General features: G+C 38.3%; 1 protein-coding gene across 1 annotated transcript in view; it reads right to left on the bottom strand.

The window, feature by feature from the left end:
• The window catches only part of RASGEF1A (RasGEF domain family member 1A), a 336,745-nt gene extending 324,688 nt beyond the window's left edge, over positions 1-12,057 (bottom strand). The window contains exon 1 of the mRNA XM_031956375.1: positions 11,906-12,057. The gene's annotated coding sequence lies outside the window, so the exon portion shown is untranslated. The remainder of the gene's footprint in view (positions 1-11,905) is intronic.
• Positions 12,058-12,292: the final 235 nt, after the last annotated feature.

The raw sequence follows: 12,292 nt of genomic DNA, 5'->3' as shown, positions 1-12,292 counted from the left end.
ATCCACCAATCTTTCTTTTGGGGGGGTCATTCTATCCTCATACTCTGGATCAAATGCATAGGCTCTTGCCTTAGTCCCTATGACTACATCTTCATTTATAATTCATGTCTAGCAACTTTCAGTGGTTATTATTATGGTTCACTGTGGCTAGGGCTATATTGGTACCCTGACCATTATCCCAGCTCCCACAAATTTAGGTGCTTCCCTGTTCTTGTCATAATCTGATAGAATATAAATGCCTTGAGAGTAAAGATCATTTCACTTTTTATCTTTGTAAGTTCAGTCTAGCACAGTGTGTTACCCATAGTAGGTATTTTCCCATTGGATGCTTCCTCTCAGACTGTATTTAAGTCCTCATGACAGGTCTTAATTACCTTCTGCTACACCACCATACTATCAGCTACCCGCTGGCTTATACTTCTTCTAGTTACCTGCTGTGAGAACTCCAAAAACCTTCTCTCTATTCAGGAAACTATGCTTGCTATTCTGTCTTACCTTGGTATTCTATTTTTAATCTCTTTTTTTGCTTTTTCTAGCCCTTGTGACCAAAACACTCTTTTTTTTGAACCACGCTTAGATTTATTATGGGGTTACTTTTTTCCTAAGGACTTTCTCTTTGGATATCTCTCAGTCCTGGTTATTTAATCATTGTGATTGGCATTTTTTTCTATTTCCTCATTTTTTAGTCTCAATGCTTGGGTCATCCTCCCCTTTCATTTTGGATAATGGAGGAAAGCATTTCTTGCTCTTCAACACAGTAGCTAAGATGAGACTCCACCTACTGCAAAAAATAATATGGCTTTATCTTTTCCTGTAGTTTGGCCCCAGACTGCCTGGATACTGTGTTGGTAGTAGGCTTTATGGACACTGGTCAGGGCCTATCTCCCATTGTGACAAGGATTCTGGAGCTACTGCTCCTGATTTTTTCCTTCAGTATATCTGATCTGTCTCCTAATAGGGGAGCGAGATACTTCCTAATGTACATTCTACTTGGTGCAGCTTGGGCTGATTTATAGCTTTCTATTTAATTATATTTATCATTTTCTTTTGGTGAATTTTAGAAGCTTACAGAATTTGTTTATGGGACAAGGATGGATCCCAATGGTTCACATTGATTTAGAAAAGCACAAATCAACATTATCTCATTGTGCTGTATTTTAATTCATTGTGTTAAGTTTTTCCCAAATATATTTTATTATGGTTCCAGTAATATTTAGGAGTTTTGTAGGCTACAGTCCGGTGATGAGTTTAATACATCTATTACCAAAGTTTCAGAATCCTCTAGGGTCTATCAAAAAGACCCTAGCATCTTCTGTCAATCTTCAATTGCATGAATTTGGAAAGTGTGTGAGTTTTCTTTTCTTTACCTTTCTTCTTTTATTGCCATTAGGATTGTACGACATTGTCATTTTAGTTCTGGTGCATATAAAGTAGAAGGAATCTGGGAGAACTCATTGCTGCCCCTCCGTTATCCTATCCTCCACCCCCAAATAGCTCCTTCATGTATTTAACTGGGTAATGTCTGAAATTTCACCACTTTCCTGGCTGGCTACCAAAAAATCCAGGATAATTCTGAATTGATCCAAGGGACTATTCCTCTGAAAAGAAAGATGGCAGGATGAGAAGATAAAAAACCAAGAGATTATATACATTTTGCCTATTTGCCTGATATTAGGCTTGTCCTAGCAAATCTGCCTGCCTGTGGAGACATCTGACTTACTAGAAGTAGTTATGCTATATTTTAATTTCAAATTGTTGCTAGAAGTCATCATTTATAAAAGTTGAAACCATCTATACTTCCCTTATGATAGAAACAAACTATTTACTATATTGGGTCATACCCATAATTCATCCAGTTCAGGATTTTGTTCACAAAAGACGTCCCATAGGAAGACAAAGTTGTCCTTCACCCTCAAAGATTAAGTCTCTTCCAGTCTCTTTTAGTAGTATGGGTTTATCATTCATAAGTTGAAAACTGCAATTAAATGACTTTCTGTTTCTTTCTTAAAGAAGCAATAACTTGTGATTCTTGGCATTCTCTGCATGTCTTAAGATAATTCAAATGATCTAATGATAGATAGCATGAGCTATGGCAAGAGTGGTAGATTGGAATCAGATCCAAGTATAAGTCTTAACTCTGTCATTTGATACCTATGTATCAATGAGGAGCTTGGACAGGATGACTTTTAGTATTACTTCCAACTTTTTAAAAGATTATCCCAAAAATGAGGAGCTTGGACTAGATGATCTTTAGTATTACTTACAACTCAATCTAAGAATCCTGAAAGTACTACTAGGCTAATTACTTTAGTGTGACCTTGGGCAGCTGGTGAGTGATACTCTAAGCCATTAAAATAAGGGATTATATAGGACCACTTCTGATTGGACTGGACAACTTTTCATTAATAAATCTATAATCTTAAGTGATTGCAAGATACCTTGATAATGGCAATCACAGTAATAAGTTTCTCTCCCAATTCTCAAGCATTTTCTGTCTTTTTCATGCCTGGAATGCTCTTCTTCCTCCTTTCTGCCTCTTTTCTTTGTTCAGGTTCCAACTATTCACACACACACAGACATATGCTTACAAGTATTTATGTAAATGTACATTTATCTATATGTGCATATCTACATATCATGTTTCATAGTTACTTGTATGTTGTCTCCCTGTGATGTCTTTGAGAGCAGAAACCATCTTTGACTTTTCTTTGCATACCCATCACAGTGCCTGGAACAGAGTGGGCACTTTGTAAATGTTTGATGACTAAGACTGACATTATGCTTAGTTAGTTCCTGGTGCTACATTTTAAAAAGATATTGACAAATTGGAGAAGGTCCAGAGAAGAGTAATCTGAATAGTGATGAACTTCAGGATCACATCACATGAAGGTCCATTAAAGTGGAAATATTTAGTCACTTACAAGGCAGAACATGATAGCGGTTCTCAAGGGTTTGAAGCACTGCCATTTGGAAGAGGAAATAAGAATGTGCAGTTTTGTCCCAGGGGACAGAACAAGAAATATAGGGTAGAAGTAGGAAGCGACAAAATTAGACTTGATATCTGGGGAAAGTTCCTAATAATTATAGTTATTCAAAACCATAATGGGCCATTCTGGGATAGTATTGGGTTTTCCCTTCCTATAAGTCTTCAAATAAAGACTAGATACCAATTTGTTATAAATCAATTTTTTTTCCAAGCATACAGTAGATGTCTTTGGAGGAGACTTCAAATGTTGTGATACTATGATGCTGGAATTCTGTTATTACTTAAATTAGGCAGCTAAAGGAACCCAGTATCTTCCACAATTAGATCCTCCCTTTATCTAGGTGGACATTTAATTTAAAATGTAAAGTAAGTCACAGAACAAAACATTTCAGATCCCAGTCAAAGGGAAATGGAAAATGGTGTTTCAGTTGCCCAGCCCTTTGATCCATATATCAAATTTTTGAAGTGATAAAATGACCAGCTTTATAAACAAGTGTTGGGCTTCATGCTCCTGGTCGCCATAATGGTGCCCCTGGGTGATGACAATGAGGAATGCCCTCCTCAAAACAGCTCTTATCTGGGCATGGGCCCTGTACCTGGCTGGCTCCTGAGTTCCAAGCAAGGACAGTTGTCACAATGTTTTTCAAGGATTTTCAAGCATGCTGATTTTTGTATCCTTTACCTCCTCCCCCATACCCCTCTGTGTTCTTTCTGTGTTCTGTATTTCTTGGCCCTTAACAGATATTTCTCTCCCCAAAGATTCTGTTATCAATTTTCCACCCTTCTGGGTGAGATGTTAATCAATGTGCTCACCCCTTTCCCTGCCCCTAGGCTATTTGTTCTTTAAATTTGATTCCCATGTCACAAGTTTCAAGGTTTTAAAGAAATTTCATGCATCAGTGAAGAGATGGGGAAAGCACTTGGGCATTTACAGAGCTCTTCAGAGAGGGCTGGAGGAGGAAGAGTATTAAAAGAGACACGGCGAGGAGATTTAAAGTTAAAAAACCTGGTTTTAAATGAGCTCTGTTGTTTATGAACTGTGTAGCATTGGGCAAGACAAGTCATTTAAGCTTTTTGTGTCTCATTTTCTTCATCTGCAATATGGAGGTTCTTCCCAGTCCATATTAAGAGAACCTATTCTATCTAAATTTAGCCTTTGTCTCAATTTTTTTTTTTTTTTTAGAAGTGGTTTGATCTGGATTGGCGTATAGAGTGGGAATATTCTGTGATTTTGCTTGTATGAGGAACTTCTAAAGAAGAAACTCCCTCCATCAATGCAAATTAGTGCTTGTACTACAATTTATAATATTGCAGCATTGCCCGGAGCGCCGAGAAATGAAATGACTTGTCCAGGATCACACAATCATTATGCATCAGAGGCAGCAGTTGAACACATATCTTACTGACTGTGAGGTATGCATTCTATCTATTTGGAACTGTGCCTTCCTAACTCCTAAGAACTTCACAGTTATTAGTAACTGATAGCATTATATGGTTGCAGGGGAGAGGAGGGGGATGTATGTCTAGGTGTATTAGTGATGTCTTTCTCTCTAGGTAGAAACTCCCTAGAAAATCAAATTCTCTTGCTTCCTGTCCTGGAAAAAATGTTTCTTATTTGATTAATATGAAGACTTTGGCTGAAACTGCTGGGACTGTACTCTATATGGTAATTAAGACTGCCGCGGGTTCTTTATCATTTGTCCATAAAAATTCAATCTGAACTGAAATTAAGCACTAAGGGGGCAAAGTTCTGTGCCAGAGAAAATGATTTTACAATTTTTTCAAAACTATTGGGTTGGGGAAAATTATGAGAAATTAAGAACAAAATAAAACAAAATACATAAAAACCGCAACCAGCCAAATGATTGATATCTATCAAATGTACTGTGGGTTTGAAATCTGATTTTTACACTGTCTGGCTTCATTTGAGTTGGGAAAGAGTCATTAATTTATAAAAAGAACCAGAACTCTGGGGCTATACAATGTTGCTTTGACATATCCATATTGTTATAACTTAAATCTTTTTCATGGGAGGGGAATGCCATCCTCATCCTCAAGTAGGGTAGACCTACTGAGCATCACAATAAAGACCCTGACTCTATTCCTTAGATTTGCTTTATATAATTTATGAATTTGCTTGGTTAAAGTTTTCTTCTAATTTTTTTACTGTGGCATGGAAATGACCATGGTATCTTGAGGGCTGTGAATAAAAAAACACAATTTTTGGCACATTCTAACAACTGGAAAGGCTTCAAAAATAGACCCACTGACTGGTTATATACTGAGTTTCTGCTTGGAAAAAATAGAGAGATTCATCATTAGTTTGGACATTTTTTTTTTCTGGGGAATGAGGTGGGATAGAGAGATGAACAACCCTCAATGATCATCTACTAATTGTAAAGGGACTGTAATCTACTTTATTGAAAGAAATGCCTGTACCATAAATCAATAAGGCCAGTCAATCAGCGGACACTTAAGTGCCTGTTGTATACCAGGAACTGTGCTATAGACACAAAAAATAGTATAAAATTATCCCTGCCCTCTAGCAGCTTACATTTCATTGGGGAATATATAATTGATATAATAATGTACAATTGATTAGTAAAATGTATATATGTATATGTATATATATAAATGTAAATATAAAGTGTACACACACATATATATATATATATATATATATATATATATATATATATATATATATATTTAGATGGATAGATGAGAGAAAGTGAGACACACAGAGAGACAGAGACAGAGAGAGAGAGAGACAGAGAGAGGGAGGGAGAGGGAGACAGAGACGGAGACAGAGATGGAGAGACAGAGATTTTCAAGATATGTTTGGGAGGAACATCCTTAAAAGTATTTAAGAATGGGAAATCACAGAACTAGAAGGAACTTTGAATATGGAAGTCCAGTCCCCCAGTTTTATACATAAGAGAACTAAGACCTACAGAGTGAAGTGACTTTTCCAAAATTAGGTAAGTAAAAAGTGGCAGGTGTGAGTTTCTAATTCAGGTCCTCTAACTCCAAGCACAACGTTCTTTCCACTGTAGAATGCTATGACAATCTCTGAATGTTATCTGCCTGCCTAAATTTCAATCTGATAGCGAAGAGCTTTGTGAGCAACCAACCAGTTAGTGTTCTTTTGGATCATTTTGGGTATTGTCCAAATAGATGTTTAATGAATAATTTTAATGCTGAGGTTGATGATAATAAATACACAGTCACTGAAAACTTTCAAACTAAATGTCCTTATGTAATCTAGGTTTCTAAAGCTAGAACCTGAAGAAGTGGAGAAACGATAATTCTCCATGGGTAATGAATACCATTGTGCAGGTAAGCCAAAAACATCTCTTGGCAAGTCTATATGTTTATAGATTGTCTAGTTACTATTCCAAAGTCTACTTGTGGTCATATCTATACTTTCATATTTTTAGGTCATTTGGACAATACCAGGTCTATAGCTAGCCTTAGAACAGTGACACGAGGAGGGATATAATAAGAAAGCCATCATTATAAGAAACCCCTTCTTGAAGATAAACGGTTGTTTCCCGCATGTTGTGTTGTTTCTTTCATCTTAATACCTAATAGGTTCTATATCAAGTATACATTTTTGCTCCTTCCATATACATACTCTCACTCTTAACTGCTGCTCTGACCAATCTTGTCTGGTACTCTGGAAACCATGACACACTGGAGACACCTTTTGGCTTGATCATCCCAGCTACCTCTCCACTTTCTGCTTATCCTTTCTGATTACAACCATCCCTTCTGCCTAAGGCATATTACTCCTTTCAGGTGCTTAAAGGGAGCAGAGGTAAAGATGCAATTCCCAGAACCAGAACAGTGTCTTCTCATCAGATACACATAAATGATGCAGTGGTGGAGTATCAGTCAGAAAAACCTGAGTTCAAATCCAGCCTCAGATATTTACAAGTTGTGTGGCTCTGGGCAAGTCACTTAACCCAATTTCCCCTAATTTCTCATCTGCAAAATGAGCTGGAGAAGGAAATGGCAAACTATTTCAGTATCTTTGCCATGAAAACTGAAATGAGGTCATGAAAAGTCAGACATAATTGAAATGACTGAACAACAATGATGAAAAATTATACTGATTATTACATAAAGCAATAATAGAACGTACTACTTAGCACCTGTCTCTGTCAAAAAATCATCATCCTTTCTAATCATCCATGTTCATAGACTCCACTCTTTCTTATCTCTTGACTTTAGTATCCAAGACAAAGCTTGTCTACCCCTTGTATTCCCAGTGGTTACTACTGGAATGCTGACTTAATTTCCAGGACTGTTACATTAAGGGAAACAATAGATTTCAAGAATCCTCTGGTAAATGTCTATAGTTCCTTGAGCCTTCTTTTTGGTGGTTCCTGTCATGTTTAACTCTGAGATTTTTCATGCTATAGCCATCCCCACAAATCTATAATCTTGATGCCCATTCTTCTGTGGGAAAGAATAAAACTTTTAGGATAATAAAAAAAATTAGGATAATTGAAGGAACCTTAGATCTAGGTCTAATGTCATTTTACAGATGAAGGAATTAATTAAATGACTTCTAGATGTAATTAATATAAGTGGAAAAACTAGAATCTAGATATATGGACTACCATCCAGGTCTCTAAGGAAGTAACAGTATTCCCCCCTCTACCTGTGATGATAAATCTCATAGAGTGGATCTCAATAAGACTCATTTGTGGAATGATCCCAAGGTAGGAAACTTGGAGGAAAGGAATGGTCACTTTGGAGCCTGAAGTACAGTAATCATTCTTCTCCCATATTTTGATGCTGAGTTTCAGACTTGATCCCTGGATAGCTGACCTTAATTAGAAACTAATGCAGCTTTCCAAAGGCAATCACATTAAGACAGTTTCTAGTCCGAAAGCAGTTGTCTTTACACACCCTTCGAACCTGATAGCCCAAGCCCCTGACTTGGGTAATTAGGGAAACTATCTGGTGTAGTTAATTATAATAAATGAACTAGGTTGACATGATCCAACAATAACCCTTCTAGGGACTGAAAGCACTAGGGCCGGGGACTATTTCAATCCAAGATTTGCATAAGCTATGGATGTCGGCCTGAGTTTTTTTCCCCCTCTTTCTCTCCTTCCCCTCCTTCTCTTCTCTATGTTGTTGCTAAGTTACACCAAAAATATTCTGTCTCTGTGTGAACTGTCTACATTTAAATAATTTTCCAGGTAGAAAGAAGCCATGAAGCTGATGACATTATGATGTCTCCCAGGGACAAAATAAACTTAATAGCAGGGCACTTCTGTATCCCTGACTTAGCCAGAAAGAGTCTATTTGTGCTCTCAGGAGTTCTCCTCAAATGTGAAAACCATTGATACCCCATGCAGTGGAATCAACAACTCCCATGATGTGCCTGGAGGGTCCCAGCATTCACAATTGTAAGTGCTTCTCAGAAGCAGCCTACTGGTATTTAGCCCAATGAATGTTGGAAGGTAGTCCTTTTCAGCCTCTAAAATGTAGGTAACACTCCCACTGTGCTCCTAGACCCATAGTCAGTCAGTCAAGATGTACCTATTAAATACTCATTATGTGTCAGGAATGGTATAAGCTAGGAATACGAAGAAGGAAAACACCTATCTGGAGGGCCAGGGTTATGAAGAGCTTTAATCACCTAACAGATTTTATATCTGATGCTAACTATAATCAGGAAGCATTAGAATTCATTAAGGGAGTGACATAGTCAGACCTGACCTTGGTAAGAATAATTTTTATAGCTTAATTCAGGATGATATTGAGTGGGTTTGGACTTGAGACAGGGAGACCAATTAGAAGACCACTGAAATTGTCTAGAAACAGGAAAAGAAGAAAATGAGAATGGCAAATATATATATATATATATATATATATATATATATGATTGTTCTTGTTCAGTTGTGTCTGACTTTGTGACTCCATCTGAGGTTTTCCTGACAAAGATATTGCAATGATTTTCCCTTTCTTTCTCCAGCTCATTTTTCAGATTAGGAAACTGAGGCAAATGGTATAAAGTGATTAGCCTTAGTCACTTAGCAAGTAAGTGCCTGAGGCCAGATATGCACTTATGGAGATGAATTTTTTCTGATTTCAGACCTGGAACTCTATCCATTGTGCCACTTAATTAGCACTATATGCATTTTGCAAATGTAATTTATACTTGACCATATTATACCAGAGACTTTGATTTATCATCACTTGCCATGAAATTGTACAACCCACACAAACCTATACAACCCCTATTCAAACATGTATTTTGGGATTATTATCTAGATTCCAGTATATTTCATGGAACCAACAATTCTATTCTATTCCACTAGTATCTTTTGAGTACCTCTTTGCATGTCAGACATCATGCAATTTGTTGAAGCTATAAAGACAAATACAAAATTGTCCCTACTCTTAAGGAACGTATTTTCTATTGCATTGAAATAACGCGTGTGTGTGTGTGTGTGTGTACCTGATCAAAACAGAATTATTTGTTTCTGAGAATAGGATAAAGCATTTAAGTTTTTGTTGATTTAAGTCCCTTTAGTAAACCATAAAAGTACCACACCTTTAGATGTACTTATTTCTCCATAAGTCAACTCTGAAGCTATAACTAGTTTATGAGAATTTAATCAAGCATGTTAACATCCAGGAAGATGCTTCTTCAAAGCTATGCACTTCTTCAATGAGGTGACTTTTGTCCTAACACTTCCTTGCCTTATATCTGTACAGTCATGTAGCATAACCTCTACATTGCCTGGGCTTGCCTTCCTACACAAGCAAGAGAAAAATTGGATTCTTGGAAAGCTGAGCTATCTTTCTTTTTTCATGATTACATCCACAAATGGATTGTTCTCTTTACCACAACTGCTCAGCATCCCTACTATCATATTGTCCTCTCTATCATCAGTACCCCTCCCTGTTTTGTTCCCTTTTAAAATTTTTCTTCTTATAGCGCTACCATTTTATTATGCTTAGCTAAGAAGCATGGCAAGCTCTCTTATGTTGCAAGACCCTAGGTACTTTTGTCTTAAAACCATTGAACCCAAGTACGTCAATCTCCTAGTGAACAAGAAGAGCCAAACCTCTCTCTTGAGAGTTTACCAAGAGTTGCCCAAAGAAGATACTGAATTATATTGAATGGAACTATCAATTTGGAAAGGATAACTTTAAAGCAAGGAATGACCAACTTCAGTGGCTGGTATAAAAGGGAGAGTAGAGGGCTAAGGTCCCAGCAAAAATAGATAGAATACTCATCATTCACTCACCATAGAAGGTGACAGTTTCAGTATGTCTATAAAACTCTAGAGAAGTCATTAATTCTAGAAACAACACAACCATAACATTTTAAGCATCTCAGCATGCTTCTAACATCTGCTCAAATGTCAAGTTTATTCTGGTTCTGCCCAGCCTTGAAAATATATCATAAAAAGGATAGACTGCCCTTGTAATGGCTCTGGGGCTTGAACATGGTCAACTACAGATGATAAGTGAAGCTATTAAATTCAACAATCCCATGGACAGGATGAGGAAAGGATATAATCCCTAAATGTCCTCAACTGATGGAGATTTTTCTCTGGTCAATGACCTCTTGCAAACATTGGGTTTGGAATCTGGGACAGTAGTAGGGATCTTAGCTGGGTTAGCATATGGAAGCAACATAACTAGCCCTCTTTCTGGATAGACTAGATTCTTTTCTCTATTTCTAAAAATAAAAAGATAATTCAGTTTTCTTTTTCACAAATAGGGATGCAAAAGTGTAGAATCTGTTTGAAAACACGATATTGAGGCATTTGAATCAACCTAGTCCTTATCTCTCCAAAGTCTCTTTCCTGTTTAAACCATACCTGTCTGAATATTTCACAAACAACACCTTGCTCAGTCTAATGGGTTGCCAGGTTTGCTTTTTGGAACAGACACAACCTCCTCCAGCCTCCCAGCCCCCACAAAGGCAGATCCTTGGCTCCAAGAGCCTGTTTAAACCAAACACATGAGGTGCGCACTGTGTGGATGAGGAGGCCGTGACAGGGACACAGCAGCTCCAATTAGAAGACAGAAATAGAGAAAGTGCAGGACTGCAGCAATAGAAAGCTGTCTGTTCTTGTGACATACCTTCCCAGCTAGATGAAAGAAAACCATTACCGAGGTAAAGGGCCAGATGGGTTCTGGAGTGGGGCGACTGCCCACCAGGTATAACCAATGGTTAGGGAATGGGAAAAGGGAAACATACTGCCATTGCCAAAAAGATATCTCTTGCCTAAAGTATAAGCAGCCCCAGACGAGGACTCAGAATATTCATCTCTCGATAGCACTGGTACCTCACAAGTCTTGAGGATTTAATAATAGTTTTAAGTAACTCTCAACAAAATAATTAGAGCTAACCAGATAGTCTCCTGCAGGTTTCCTGAAGAAAATACTGAATGCTAGACTGTTTATAGCAATCTCTGAGACCAAATCGTGAAGTGATGAAATTGAAGAAAATCTCCAGAGAGTAGGTCTTCCAGGAGCCGCTGGGACACATAGGGCTGGTCCCTGTAACCAAACCCAGAGCCCACAGACCACTCCAGACTCATAAAATCCTATTCTCATTCACAAGCACAAGTAAGTATGGAAATTGCATCTGGAAGTTGCATCTAGGTTGCACTATATAAGGCTTACCATGTGCCTCATTGCATCTGATATCCTCCCCCCTATCCAGCCCAGAAGGGGTTAATGCCTGGGAGGCACCCTGCTGGCATGCAGTGCCAGGTGCTGAAACACCCCTTGGAAGTCTCCTCATGCTAGGCTGAGCCCGAGCTTAGCAGCTCCTCTCAGCTCCCAGCAGCCCAGCCCTGAAGACACTTTGAAAAGAAAAGCAGGTAAAGAAGAAATCAACAAACAATGTAAAAAAAAAAAAAAAAGCTTCTTTACCTTTGTCTGGTCCAGTGTAGCTTTTGGGCTGTTCCCCGACCACGACCAGAAAAATAGAGATTATTGCCAGTTCCCAGTGATTCATCCTAAATGACAGAGTAGACTCACTCTTTGCCCAGGCTGCCTGCCTCCACTGTGTGACAGCTGCCGGCTGGCTTCCCAACTCGCAGCTCCCATTCTGCAGCTTGCCGCAGGGGGAGCATGGGAGAGAGAGAGGGAGAGAGAGAGAGAGAGAGAGAGAGAGAGAGAGAGAGAGAGAGAGAGAGACTGAAGAGGGGAGCGAAAGAGGAGCAAGGAAGCTAATGATAGGAGGACTGCCGCTGAGACAGGAAGATACCATTCAAAGCTCTTCTCCCTTGCTATTGCTGCTCCCATCCATTGTGGGGA

This window comes from Sarcophilus harrisii, chromosome 2 (assembly GCF_902635505.1).
Source record: "Sarcophilus harrisii chromosome 2, mSarHar1.11, whole genome shotgun sequence".
Classification (NCBI taxonomy): Eukaryota; Metazoa; Chordata; class Mammalia; order Dasyuromorphia; family Dasyuridae; genus Sarcophilus; species Sarcophilus harrisii.
This window is presented reverse-complemented; position numbering and strand designations above follow the sequence as displayed.